Source organism: Sturnus vulgaris, chromosome 5, assembly GCF_052056855.1.
Source record: "Sturnus vulgaris isolate bStuVul1 chromosome 5, bStuVul1.hap1, whole genome shotgun sequence".
Classification (NCBI taxonomy): domain Eukaryota; kingdom Metazoa; phylum Chordata; class Aves; order Passeriformes; family Sturnidae; genus Sturnus; species Sturnus vulgaris.
The window spans coordinates 53,801,734-53,815,595 of NC_142247.1; positions in this window are offsets into that span (position 1 = coordinate 53,801,734).

A 13,862-nucleotide genomic window follows, 5' to 3' on the forward strand; every position below is an offset into this window, starting at 1 on the left:
CTAGCCTCGAGTTCATGTTTTGTTTTTTTAAAAAACAACAACAACGACAAAAACAAATAAAGAAAAAAAAACCACAAACCCCCTAAAAAACAAAACGAACCAAACAATAAAAAAAACCACCAAACCCAAAATCTGGGCAAGTTTTTCAAGCAAGTTTTTCAAGCATGTTTTTCCAAACACACATTGCAGTCAAGTCCTTAATCAATACTGAAAATTCAATCTCTTCAATCTTATTTTCCTCGGATATCTTAGTAAACAGTAGAAGAAGAATTGTCCTATGGGAGTACAGGCTGTTATCATTAACAGCTGCCTTGGTATAATATTTTCCAAGTTCAGCATGAGACATTTCACAGCCTAAATGCAGTCCTTTCTACTCCTTTAACTTTGCTTTGATGATAGCACTTGATTTTTCTTGAACTTTTATGAATATTGGCCAAATTCAGGCAGAGATTCTTTCAAGTACATCTGAAGTTGAGTGTTGCTTGCTAAAATTGAGACGCTAAGAGAAAGAACAAATCCAGATTTATTAAAATTACAGAAATTATTACAGTATAAATGTTTAAGAATTTCTAGGTGATTTCCAGAGATTAATTTTGATTAATTGCCTCTTTATAATGTGTAGTGATTTCAATAAGAAATCATATGACTGTATCATGCTTCTCATTACGAAGTACTATGCTTAAAGGATTTTCCTTTTGTAAAGAACATTCAGATCCATGACTCGTTGTAACTGCTGGGAAATCGGAAATGCAGAGTCCAGAATTAGAGTATTTTGAAATAAGTATATATGAAGTACTAAAATAAGTAATTCTTTGTTGTTTGTCCTATATTAATGTTCTGTGTGATTGAAGTTCACTTACAGGCGTTTACTTACTTATACAGCTTTCCTGGGTGTAAAAATAAATAGAGCATACGTTTATAAGTGTTTCATGGGTATGTTATGGTAATTTAAGAAGCAAGATTTGCAGGGGAGGATAAATGTTTTATTAGACCAAATTTTATAGGTTATGATTTGTATAAGTTATATGGTAGCACAGAACACTTTCACAGATTATTACTGCTATTTCAGTAACTCAATCCCTGAGCAGATTCATGACTGGCTCCCTGATCAGAAGAAGCCAGCTTCAAATAACTCACTCGTGGAGTATTGGGTGAAGAAAGACTCATTTTGAGCAGGAGACAATTTTCTGTATCTAGGAGATAAGGAAAAAGAAGTGGCAGAGGATCCAGGGAAGAGCAGGACACTGAATATAGGCAAGGGAACGACGACAGTCTCCACTAATGTGATCCTGGAGACACATCTGCTTCTGGCCATTCTGTAGTTCAGCAACTCCAAAGTGTATCTGAAAATCTCCAAGTTTGCTTGTAAAAGAAGGTGATATGTGACACATGGAGTTTCTTGCAAAGATTCTTGTGCCAACTGGCAACTTCAAAACATTTTGGAGTTTTGAGAATTAAGAGAAATGCTAAGAGAATATATTGAGTTTTTATAGTTAGTGTAAATTTTGGAAGCTGGCACAAAGCTGTTTGAAATCAATGTTAGTGTTTTCATTGATTCCAAAGGTTTCCTATTTATTGAATCATCACAGATACTGCAGATTAGATTTCTTGTTTGCAGGTATTAAGTATGCTTCTTTTTTTATTTTTCTTTTCTAAATTTAATACACTCATTAAGTATGTTTGCTCGGTGGTTGTGTTCTTAGCTAATTTTCTTAGCAGTAGGATTTTATTTTCTAATAAGGCGTCTACCTAAAAGCCTTCTGTAGAAATCAACAATGGAAAAGTATTATCTCTTTGCATAGTAGTTTTTCTGTATTTCAGTTGAAATACTCACTAGCTCTAAGAATGTTGAAATGCATTCTTTATTCTAAAGCCTCAGCTGTCTGACTAGCTATAAAAGTTTGTGCTTCTTTTATTGGTGCTTATAAGCTTACACTGGCTAAGAAGGTTTCTGCAAAAAATAAATCTGATTTATATAATTTCCCAAAGAGTTGATGTGTTAGTGTGACACATATCCTGGGAGTAAGATAACAAAAAAACCTGCTACACTTCAGAAGCACTGGACTGGATTTTTTCTGTTCGTGGAAACACAGAAATAAAACCAGGGATGTATTAAGATATTTTTTGTGAGAAAAGCAGAACATTTATAACTACAAGGTAATTAAAAACAAAGTGGCATCAATGAAGGGTTAAATCTTTTAATATTGGAGCATTTGTTTGTATATCCATTCATTGCATGTGAATTTTGGTTATGTGTGCTTCAGTTGAAGACAACACTGGACAGGAATCCAGGCATATATTTTCAAAAAACTCATTAAAAGAGTTTATTAAAGGGTGCAATTGTGTGAGTGCAGATAAACAGAACTACTTCTACAAAAGCTATTTATGTATTACTCGTAAAATAGTAAAGTGTTTCTTCTTCTGTTATTTTCAATAACTGAAGCAATTTCTTTTCTATGACATGTACTAAAACCTGAGGTTTCTTTTCTTTAGAAAATATTCTTTAAATATAATTCTTTATGAACCAGTTTACCTGGAAAATTCAAGTTCTTACAGTTCAAGAATGAAAGTCTAACTATGGTTATTATCACAGGCATCACTTTCCTCACTGTGAAAATCTATAGATGCCATCATGAACTGAAATCATTATGTTTAACAGTGTAGCTGTGAACAAAAGAGCCTGTCTTCGCCCCACCAGGTTTGTAGTCAAAATACACCAAGACTATTAGAATTTGAGTTAATTTAATATGTAGTGATCTCCTAACTTTGAAACAAAAAAAATATGTCAAGAAGAGACTGAAAGAGACTCAGGAAGAGATGTTACTGGATGCCTATTCCTATTAAGTTATTTAGCTTTCATTTGCGTGATGATGATGTCAGTTTTCCAGACATCATTGAGTTTTCCAGCCTGGAGGAAACTTCTATACATAAAATTAATTATAATTTATTAAAATATGGACCTTTTGGAATATATAAAATACCCCTAAGGCACAAAACCCATTTATTCGCTTTCTTGAAAATCCTTTAGCTATTAGGGTTCAATTCTGATAATTCTGTCTTCATTGACTACAGTGGGACTTTTCCAGATTTTTTTCTAAGTTTTTTTCTTGTTCACATTTAATTCTCAATTCAGCTGTGCATCAATGTATTTTTTAATGATACATTTATTTTGGTTTTCAGTAAAATAAAAGGAAAATGAAATTAAAATAATGACAAAGGAGAAAAAACCCTGTGGCTTAAACAGAATGACTTTATCTAGTCTTACTAGTCATGTTCACTTCCTATCCTGAGATACTCTGAATGTGTACTAAGAGATCCTTAATTCAAGTTTTAACTCAAAGGGTATTAAGTGCTTTTCAGTACCCTGAAACTAAAGCATTGGATGTTCAATGCTCTTAACCTTTTTAGCTTCAGCGTTCTATGAAAAACTGAACAGAATTGCTCTACCAGGAATAACAGACCACCTTATTTAAAAACATTTCTAACTTAGAAGATGCCTGTCTTCGGTCTTCCAAGCATTTTTGTCTTTTTATTTTCTTGGGCTAGATGATTGTTTCTTAAAGCTTCTTTATTACGGAAAAACAGAAACAGCATTTTCTAAAACATGGTAAACATAAACCTTATTTTACATTTGGAAGCAGCCAGAATATTCAAAGTAAAGCAAAATTTGCCATTTGTTTTCTGACTGAGACAGAAATGAAAGTCTCCTTCAGCAACTGAGTGAGAGGTGAGCACAAGAAGAACTGGCCTCCGTGTTAGTATCTAGCAGTTTAGTAATGAGTTTGCACTCACCTTTACTTCTAGAATTTGTTAATGTCATGGCTTAGGAATGGTACTCCCCAATTCAGTGCCCCCACCAAGACTCTCCAAACCACACTCCAAGCTCTCTCACTCCCCTTTCCCCTTTTTTCCCCCCTTTCCCTCTTCTGCAGTGGGATGGAGAGGAGAATTGGAGACACAAAAGTCGAAGGTCACCAGTTGGGATAAGAACAATTTACTTTATTTTAACAGCAATGAAACAAGAAAATGAACAGTAACAGAAGCAATACTATACTGTACAGAAAGTACAACAAAATAAACTATTCACATGGAGAAAAAAAAAACAGTAACAGTATTGACAGGCTCCCTCTGCCACGTTTTTTTTACTAGCAGTAACCTCTTCTCCTTGGAAGAGAGTCCCTTTCCACTGCTCCCAGCAATGGCACGAGGTGGTATAGAGTATACAGCACCATATGTCCCAACCAGGCCCCTTCCCAGCTACTGCAAAAAATTAACCCTGTCCTGGCCAGAACAGAAGAGTATAACTGAAGAGTGCTTGTGATTTCATCCACTACTGCTCCCATTTTTTAGATTGCAGCTGTGTTGTATTTGATGTTTTATACTCTTGTGGATTTCAATGGGACTTAAAGCCACATGGAATCTTGTAGAAATCAGGATTTTTCAGCTGTGTCAAGACCTTATATAACAGATTGCTGAGCCCTTGAGAGGTACTACATAAGCTCAATTTCCACAGAAATCTCAGGGCAGATGTTCAGGCCCTGCAGAATTATGAGAATATGCTGGTATATTCTTAAAACCTTGTTGCCATGCTCTGTAAAATATAGCACACCTAGGAAGTATGGTAAATTGAAGACTCTTAAATAGTAGCAGATACTGATAATGTTGATTCTTCATTGTCCTACAAAAGTATTTTGTTGAATTGAAGAAAATGGTTAAAAAATAAAATGCAGTTAAAATGGACAAGCAAAAGCTACTACACTAAACAAAAATAGTCACCGTGTAAATACACAAAGATAAACAGTGGGCGAGGTGACAGTTCTTTAGAGAAGAAATGAATGTGAATCAGACATGTCATTCTGTTCTTAAAAAAACCCAATAAAACAAAAAAACCCAAATTGCACAAATAACCTGTAAGGTGCATAAAATAACCTTCCTGTTCAGGAGTTCTGATTAGCTGAGGTAATGGGCCACGTTTCTGTCATGAAGCTTGAAGAAAAAAAACAAAGTAGATCCGTTGGAAGCATTCTGAAGGATGTCAGTATGAATAAGGAAAGACTTCAGAAACATGACCACCAACGATGGATGGAAAGAGTTGGGGTTGTTTAACCTAAAATTTTTCTAATGTGGAGTCATGTGTGCATAAAAAGAGAAGTAATTTTTTTTAAAAGGAGTATTTGTGTGTGTGTGTGTGTGTGCCCATGGTACAGATGAGAAGGAGTAATAACCTTAAATTCTGTAATGAATTATTTGTATTTGACAATAGGACAGACTTTCTGACAAAAAAAAATTATGCTGAGGCATGGAATAATTTTTCTGAGATCTGCATTACTGAATGAATTTTTTTGGGCTAGGTTAATAAAATACTTAATTTAGCTAGATGATTTGTCTCAGAGTAGATGGATAGATAGGTAAGATACCTCCTAAAGGTCGTTTTAACTCTCTTTATGATTCTTTAAGGTTTGGCTTGAAACCTTTGCTTTAAATTTATTCATTTCTTAAAGCTGTATTATTCTCAGTTAGCATTATTCTCAGCTATTTATGTGAACTCAGAGTCATCACTAGACAAGGATGGAAATCTGTTTGTTTGCAGACTCTGAAATATTTAAAATTTTTTGCTTTTTTGTGACTTAGTTTATATTTATTGTATTTGATTGGATGTGATTAATACGAGCTTAACAGTCATTTAGTTGTATTTTAAACAATCGTGCTTGATTGTTCATTGCTCCATTTCCATGCTACATTAGTTCTTTGTTCTTTTTTGTAGATTGGCAATGTCATTCAGTTTTGTGGTTTGTGTGTTTTAATCATTGGTCTAACTTGCATTTTCAGGTAACATAAAAATCTACAAAGTGCTAAGAAGTTTCAAAAATGGATTTTAAAATTTCTTTGATAATTTGATTAGTAACAAAAAAGAATAAGCATCATAAACGGCATTTTCTGATATATCATTATTACAATTGCATTCAATTGAATTGACTAAGACTAGGTGCTCAACCAAGCATCTAATTATTTTGAAAAATTGCAGTTGGATGCTGCATTGTGACATTGAATATAGACAAAGGTTCCTGATACTGACTTCTGCATTTTTAAGAAAGCAGTCAAGCATGAAGGAGCACAATAACAGACCAGATTTGGAGCTTGCAGCTTCTGCTGATAGAAATAGTGTTTTATTAAATGAGACGGTCAAATTATTTACATATATTTATTAATGTTATTATTTAGAACAGTAAAGAGGATGTCCAAGATAGCGTTTTCTAGGAAAACAGGGCACTTTTCCAGGAAGATGTTAGGATGAGTCATGTAGATCACATTTGTTTTAACCTTAATGAATATGAGTACTTCTTTGCTATTTTCATGCAAATCTTTTGTGTCATTCAGCTTGCAGAACATTGCGACTGATCAAACACTGCATATCTGACTATATCATCTCAAATGTGAAGCTGTCTCTGAAGCATCTACAGCAGTGGGGATGGCAGTTTTAGATTCTCTGTGACTTAGGTGGATTACTGTAAACAAGGTTCATTTCTGTTTAAGAAGGGGGACTACTGAGGAGGGCAACAACATTATGAAAAAGATAATTGCCAGAGCAGTCTGTGGTGGACTGGTCCTGTCTGGTTGCCAAGCACTCACACAGCTCCTTCTCACTCTTCTCACCCTCAGCGTGGTTGAAGAGCAAACAGAACAGAAGATAGCTTGTGTTTCAAGATAAAGACAAGGAGGTCACAATTGCTGTGACAGGCAGAGTAGACTCAAACTGGGCAAATTCTTTATTGCAAATTAATATAAATACTTAATTCCTCTTTCAGGTATTGAGAAACAAAAGCAAAACAAGAAAAAAGTCTTGAAAACATTTAAGGAAAATACACCACTCCTTTTCCCAAGCTTGACATCGGACACTTTTCACCTCTGAGCCTGTTACAGCCACAGGTTGCACTCACTACTTTCAATGAGGCAAGGACCCAGTGATGGAGGACTGGCAGTGGTTGCAAGTCAGGATATAGTGCTTCCTTTTGGTGCTCCTTCTTTGCTTTTTTCCTCTGCTTTGGCATGGGCCTTCCAAGGCTCTGTGCCTTTGGGAATATATGCTCTGCCATGGAACAGCTCCTGCCTCCCTGACCTCGGTATTCTCTTCCTGTTTCTTTCAGGTTCCCTCCACATATCTCTGTTTCCTCATTGTCTCCATGTTCCCTCCTCCTCTTTCAAGAGTTTTCATTCTTTCGTAAAAACATTTTTGCAGAGGCAACACCAAGTTCAGTGATGGGATCATCTTTGGCCTGCGATGGGTGGAGAGCTCTCTGGAAATTACTCTGTCCAGTGCGGGGCAATCCCTGCCTTCTTCCACAGAGGCCACTCCTGCAACTACTCCCCGCAAAAACCTTGCCACACCAGCACAGAAGGTTTTATCCACATTCCATTTTTTAACAGAAAATCCATATCCCTTTGTCACTCTTTGAGTAGATTAGATTGTCACTCTATGAATAGATTAATCAGAAGTCTGAAGTTCTGCATGCTCTCATCAGCTTTAGTAATTCCTTTCTTCTCAGCTTGCCTCACAGCTTTTAATTTACACAAATAATATAAAAACTGTGTATTTTTTAGCTATTAGTCTGACTTATGGGGTATTCAACAGACATTGCTATGCATTGACAATGATAACTTCATTTGTATTGGCATCCAATTCTAAGTTTCTTTCAGGATGGGCAAATCTTACTCTTATTTATTACTCCTATTACTCTAGCAGTAGACTTATCAGGAACTAACACTGCATTGTCCTGAGGAGAGCACCAGCCACTGATAGCAAGTACTTTCAACTAGTACAAGAGGCCAGCAATGTAATAAGGTCAGCTTGATGAGAGGTAGTTTTAACGCAGCAGCAAATTAAGCTTTGCCACGGTCAGCAGTCCAATTTCTTAGTGAGTCATCTGTCCTTATTCTTGTTGGTCTGACAGAAGCCAGTGTCCACTTGTGAGATAAAGCGAAGAGGGAGAAAAAGTCAAAAGCATGAATTGTGGTGAACAAGGTGTAAAATAAGGATCATAATAAAGAGTATACAATGTTACCTTTATTGGAAAAATAACCAATTGCAATTTCAAAGAATTCAAATATCTCACAGCTGGTATATTTTATTAAATTATAGAAATCACAAAGAGAAATTAGAAAGGCAAAAAAGGATTGCAGTAGAGTTTGAGGGTAATTACTTTGTACATCTCTTAAACTCTGGAAAATGCCATCACTACTTAACTTTGTCTTTTTTTCTCATCCATCATTCTTCATAGCACTTTCATTAAATTCTTGGGACCAAAAGAAGAAAAAAGGATGAGCCAGGGTCTCTGGCCTCTATGAAAAGGACTTTGTACAGTTTTCTTAGGGCAGTGCAGTTTGGCACATCTCACAGGTAAAAAATTCACAGATGGCGATCTTGAAGTTCATAGGCAAGATAATGGCAAGACATTGATTGATAGGCAGTCTATTTGCTACCATAATCTTACTCTAAATTTAATAACCACTGAAATATAGAGTGATTTCTCACATGATGTGCTTGCAAAAGAAAGTAATACACTACTCAGAATATTAAAAATATTAATTTCTTATATTCATTCCAGGAATCAGATTGTTCTGGAAATGTTTAAAAATAAAATGGGAATTTTACCAGTACCACCTCAAATTATAATATATGACAGAGCACAGCTTCCTCTGATATCAATAGGTATTGTATGTAGTGATCTGAGAATTGATGTGGATTCTCTATATAGAGTGACATATCAAAGATTAATGAATGTTTATGGAAAGTCATGAACAATCTATATATGAATTATTTAACTGTCGTAGGCATTTTTACATAGAAAATCAGAGAAAGTTGTTATGAAGAAGTGAAATGGAAAACAAGATAACAAAGCAACAGGACAAGAAAAGAGCTATAAAGCCAGTAAAAGATACAATTAACATTTTACTATCTGACCAGAGATCTATAATTTATTGTAAAGCTATACAAATATCCCTACAATAGGGATACAATTTCCTATACAATAGGGAATAAATTAGGATAATTAAGAGCTCTGAAACAAGGTAGAGGCTAACAATTAGCCCTTTAAGTTTATTGATAACTAAAGAGGAATATTCCTATAGTAAATTTTAAAATTTTATAAGGTTCTTATGAAAGCCAAAGGATGTCAGTAGGTGTTGTGAAATATCAGAGCTTATCAGGTGGGGCCATGAGTCTCACATAATGTTTTTCCTTTAAATCAGTGCAGTATTAATTACACTTTTTAAAAAATACTACAGAAATTTGTTCACAATTTTTCACAAAGAAGAGAAATATCCTCAGAAAGTAAGAATCAGTAACTGCCATTGTCTTTTCTAACTGTACGAACAGTTAAGAACAGGAAAAACAAAAATTGGTCTGAGAGAATAGAAAATATTCATCTGTTGGCTTCCGACTGTGGTCATCAGGTCAAAGTCCTGCAGGAGGACACTTAGTAGAATGAACCAGCAGTTGGTATTTTTTGCCCAAAACATTTTTGTTAATGCCCTGGAGAAGGGGATAGAGTGTCCCCTCAGCAAGTTTGAATGGGATGCAAAGGTGGGAAGAACAGCTGATGGCTGTGCTACCTACTCTTCATAAAGATCTCAACTGGCTAGAGATGTGGGCTGAGAAGAACCCAGGAGATGAGCCATTTTAGAGTGAACTCATGGAGGGAACCTCACCTGTGATCTCTGAAGGACTCTCTAGAAGAGCCTGTCTCTCCCCACTGGCTGAGAAAAGGGGAACCTGCCTAGTTTAGGCTTTTGTGCCTGACGTTTAAATCTTTTAATGCAGCCAGTTTGTAAAGCCCTAGCACATAAAAACAATCTGACAGAAAGGATATTTTCTATCATATGACAGCTAGTTCTCAAGAAGTGGAATACAGAGCTGAAATGACATGTTTCCTCACTGTGGTCACTGTTCCAGTCCTGAGTAATGCTACCTGGTGCTTGTCCAACCAGTGTCCTGACAGCTTGTCAAGAGCTTCCTTGGAAATAGTTTTCACATGATTTACTGCATCAAACAAGCTGTCTTTACATTCCAATTCAGGCTTGAAAAATTTGTCAGTTTCTCCAATCTATTCACAGTTCATAAAGTCAACACTTCTGTGATGCAACCTGAGAGACCTGCAAGGAAACCCCTGGAGATTGCTTCAAGTGTGGCTAATTTAGAAATAGTGAAATATATTTTTAAATCTCTCAGCACGAGAATGAGGCTTGCAAGGTAGCAGGAGGTCTTCATTAAAAACTATCTAACAACATCTGAGAGTTTCTTCTGAAGCAAAGATTTATGTTTGAAAATTCTCACTGGTTTAGGGAAACTGACAGCTCCCCTTGAGAAAGTATTTGGTTCAGATTCATAAGCTATTAGAGTGTGAGTTATAAAAGTGATGAGGATAGAACCTTTAAGCACTTGGGTGAGCAAAAAACTCCACTTCTTTTGCTGGCTGGATAAACAACTTGAGGACGGCATTCCTTAATTATTGTCATGCTTCTACAAAGAAGATTTCCACTTTTTTTTTTTTGCTATTTTTTCCCTATTGCAGAGAAGAGCAGGGTATTAAGCTGTTACAATATGTATGCCAGTTAACCACGAAAAGATGGATATTCACAGTTGTCTCTCCTTCCTTTTCACACATGATTCATGTTATTTTAGTGAAATTAATTTTTACCATGTTTTAACAGATGACACAAGTTAAAAGAAGCAAAATTGTAAATTACTAGAATGTTTCAGCTAGGGTAGAGTTCATTTTTCCTCACTAGCTGATACAGTGCTGTGGTTTGGACTTGGAATGAGACTGGTGTGGACAACACTGGCTAAAGGGATATTCCATGCCATAGAATGTCATGCCCAATATATAAACTGGGGGATTTACCTGGAAGTGGGGTTGATCTGGGTTCAGGAATGGGGTCTGGCATCAGTCAGCGGGTGTGTTAGGTATGTATTACTGTTCAGGCATCAGGTGGAACAATTGTATTATGCATAAATAATTTTTTTGTTCTTTTCTTTCCCCTTTTATTGTCATTATTATTATTGTATTTTACGTTGCTTTTAATTATTAAACTGTTCTTACCTCAACCTACAAGTCTTATTTCTGATTCTTCTCCCCATTCCACTGCAGTGGTGGGGAGAAAATGCCATTGAAACAGAATTCAGCAGCGTTTTCATCTTAAAATGAAATGAGAGAATTAGGATTTGGGACATGTTCTCATCCCAGTCTTTCAGCCCACATGATGTAGCTGAACTGTGCACTGGGATGCCCTAAGAGTATGAGCGGATCTTCAGGGTGCTCTAGGCCAGACTACCTGTTGAATTTAGCTTAGCAAAACTGGAACAGCCACTGAACTGACAAAGGCCCCCAAGGCTAAGCCCCTTCCTGTGACAAAACTATTGCTGAGCAGCAAGTCAGGCTGCTCCCCGGGGAGGGCAAACCTCAGCTGAGGCTCAGCACAGGCACCACTGCATCCCCAGCTGGGATTAAAGCCATAAGGGAAAAGTGGGTGAATAAGAGTACAAATATTTAAGCCAATTGGGACTACTTGGAATTCTAAACTGGAATTAAGTTTTGTCCACATCAGTGTGCTTTATCAAATTATACAGCCTATTTACAATAGCATGTTATGACATGATGTACAAATATTGAGGGATGGAATTCTTTTACTGTTTTCTGTACTGATTTAATTTCTTGCATGAACTGGAGTGGATCAGTTCAGCTTTTTGAAAACTGCACTGGGTTTCTTCTGAAAAATGATAGCAGGCTCTGAATAAAGGAAAAGCACATTTTTGCTTAGTAGAACAACATATATATGATGATGCTTCAGAGAACAAGAAATGATCTTTTAGTGCTGGCCAAAGCAGTGACAGGAGTATGAGCTTGAGATTACTTGAACGTGTGGGCAGAGATGTGTGAATTGATAGTCACAAAAGCATAAAAGTCTTTGGACAATTTATGGCACAAACAGGACAAGAAATTACTTGCAATATTTTATAAAATTGCTTCTGACTCATTCTCAGCACTAACTTGTGTGCTTGGTCCTGCTGGGCAGTTATATATGTCAGAGAGCCCAGAGTAACAACAAAAATCTTTTATTCTTGAGACATGCATGCAAACATTACTAGAGAAACTTTGATTTGTGCTAGTACACCTGACATTTTCTCTGTCAGCAGAGAGAAGTACCAAATTTGACAAATCCTGCTCAGAACACTTTTCTGGAAATCGATTTGTCTGTTTCACCTGGCAATTTATAAATTCCCCAGACCTGATGTTCTGTCCTCAAGATGAAAAATGCTTCAAAATAAGAGGATTTCACTCTTTGGGGTCCACAATCTTTATCCCAGCCTGTAACTTGTGAATGACTTTGTTCACAAAGTCTTCTACAATTCCTTGTGCCTTGAGAAAGTCTTCAGTCCATTAATCAATTGGAAACAGCTACAGAAGATGATCGTGGCTGGGTTTGGCCAACAAGACCCATAGTGTTCTTTCTACTTGCTATTACCAAGAAGTGTTTGATAGTCTCCTGCAATAAGTTTCCTCTGCTTTAAGTCATGATCTGTGCACTCAAAATATCTTCCAAAGGCTGGGCATAATAGAACAGGTCAGCTGCAAGTAGCCAGGCAGTTTGGATTTATTTGGAGCTGCATAGAAATAGTTTTATTTGTCTTATTGTTTTTAATAGTTTTATTTATTTATTTATAGTCCAGCTGGGCTCCATGCATGCAAGTATTTGCTAACATTACACCAACAGAGTTTACCTAGACAGGACAAATTCCCCAATTGTTTTGTGTTATCTCAGATTCTGCTTGGAACCTGCTAATAGCTACTGGTCTTCAGCTCCATATTCTCCAGCCTTGTCCATGTAAGGTGCTGTTCTGCTGAATGTTGAACTAGCTTGAGAGTACTCTGTGATCTAGTATGGTGATTAGAGGATTTTCTTGAAGAATGGCCATGAACAATGTCAGAATGTATGCGACTAAAGGAACTGTGAACATTGTTGTGCTTTGCCTCTGTTTTGTACATGCTCTGCAGGTTTGCTCCAGTGAAAATGCAGCAGGTTCCCTTGCCAGGGGACTCCTCAGCTGTAACATGGTACAGAGGAGTGGTGTGACATCAATAGCGAATAAGTAAACCACGTTAGATCAACCCAATAAAAGACGATGATGTAAAACTGAACCAGGATGAATAAACACAGTGTTTGAGACAGCAACGTACATAGGAAGCCACAGGAGTTGTTGCCACAATATATGGCTGTTGCAGCATTTATTTTTTATATGTTTATTTTATGTACATCTAAAATTTTATATGTGCATATTTCATACAATCCTAATACTTTACAAAAACTTCTAGCTCTTTATGCAGTATGTAATGATGCTTCTCAGTATTGGAACACAACTGCTAATGCTAGTAAGCTTTTATATTCTCAGCTAGTGTTTTTGGCAAGAGTTTTTTGATGTGCCATGAGTAAGTTACTCAAAGTATTCCCAGGCATGATGCTGGAATTGAAAGGTTCCAATGAGGACTGCCAATGCATGCAACCATTTAATTTCCCAGGATAACAGTGGTTACTAGTGTAGAAACAAGCTTTACTGTACCACCTCGTTTCAAGACCAAGGAATACTCTCAGTAAATTTAATTTACTAGCATAATTCTCAGGTGTCTCATTTTTCTTTTCTCTTAATTTTTAACTTGACCTCAATAACATTCTGTCTAATCTCTTGCAATCGAGAATTTCTGAGACTGCATTCAGTACCAAGACTACATTCAGAAAAGTGAGTTGAGTCTTTCCTATTTAGGAAGCTGGCTGAAGGGTCGATTAAGGAAATTAAGTTGCTTTTTTGCTTC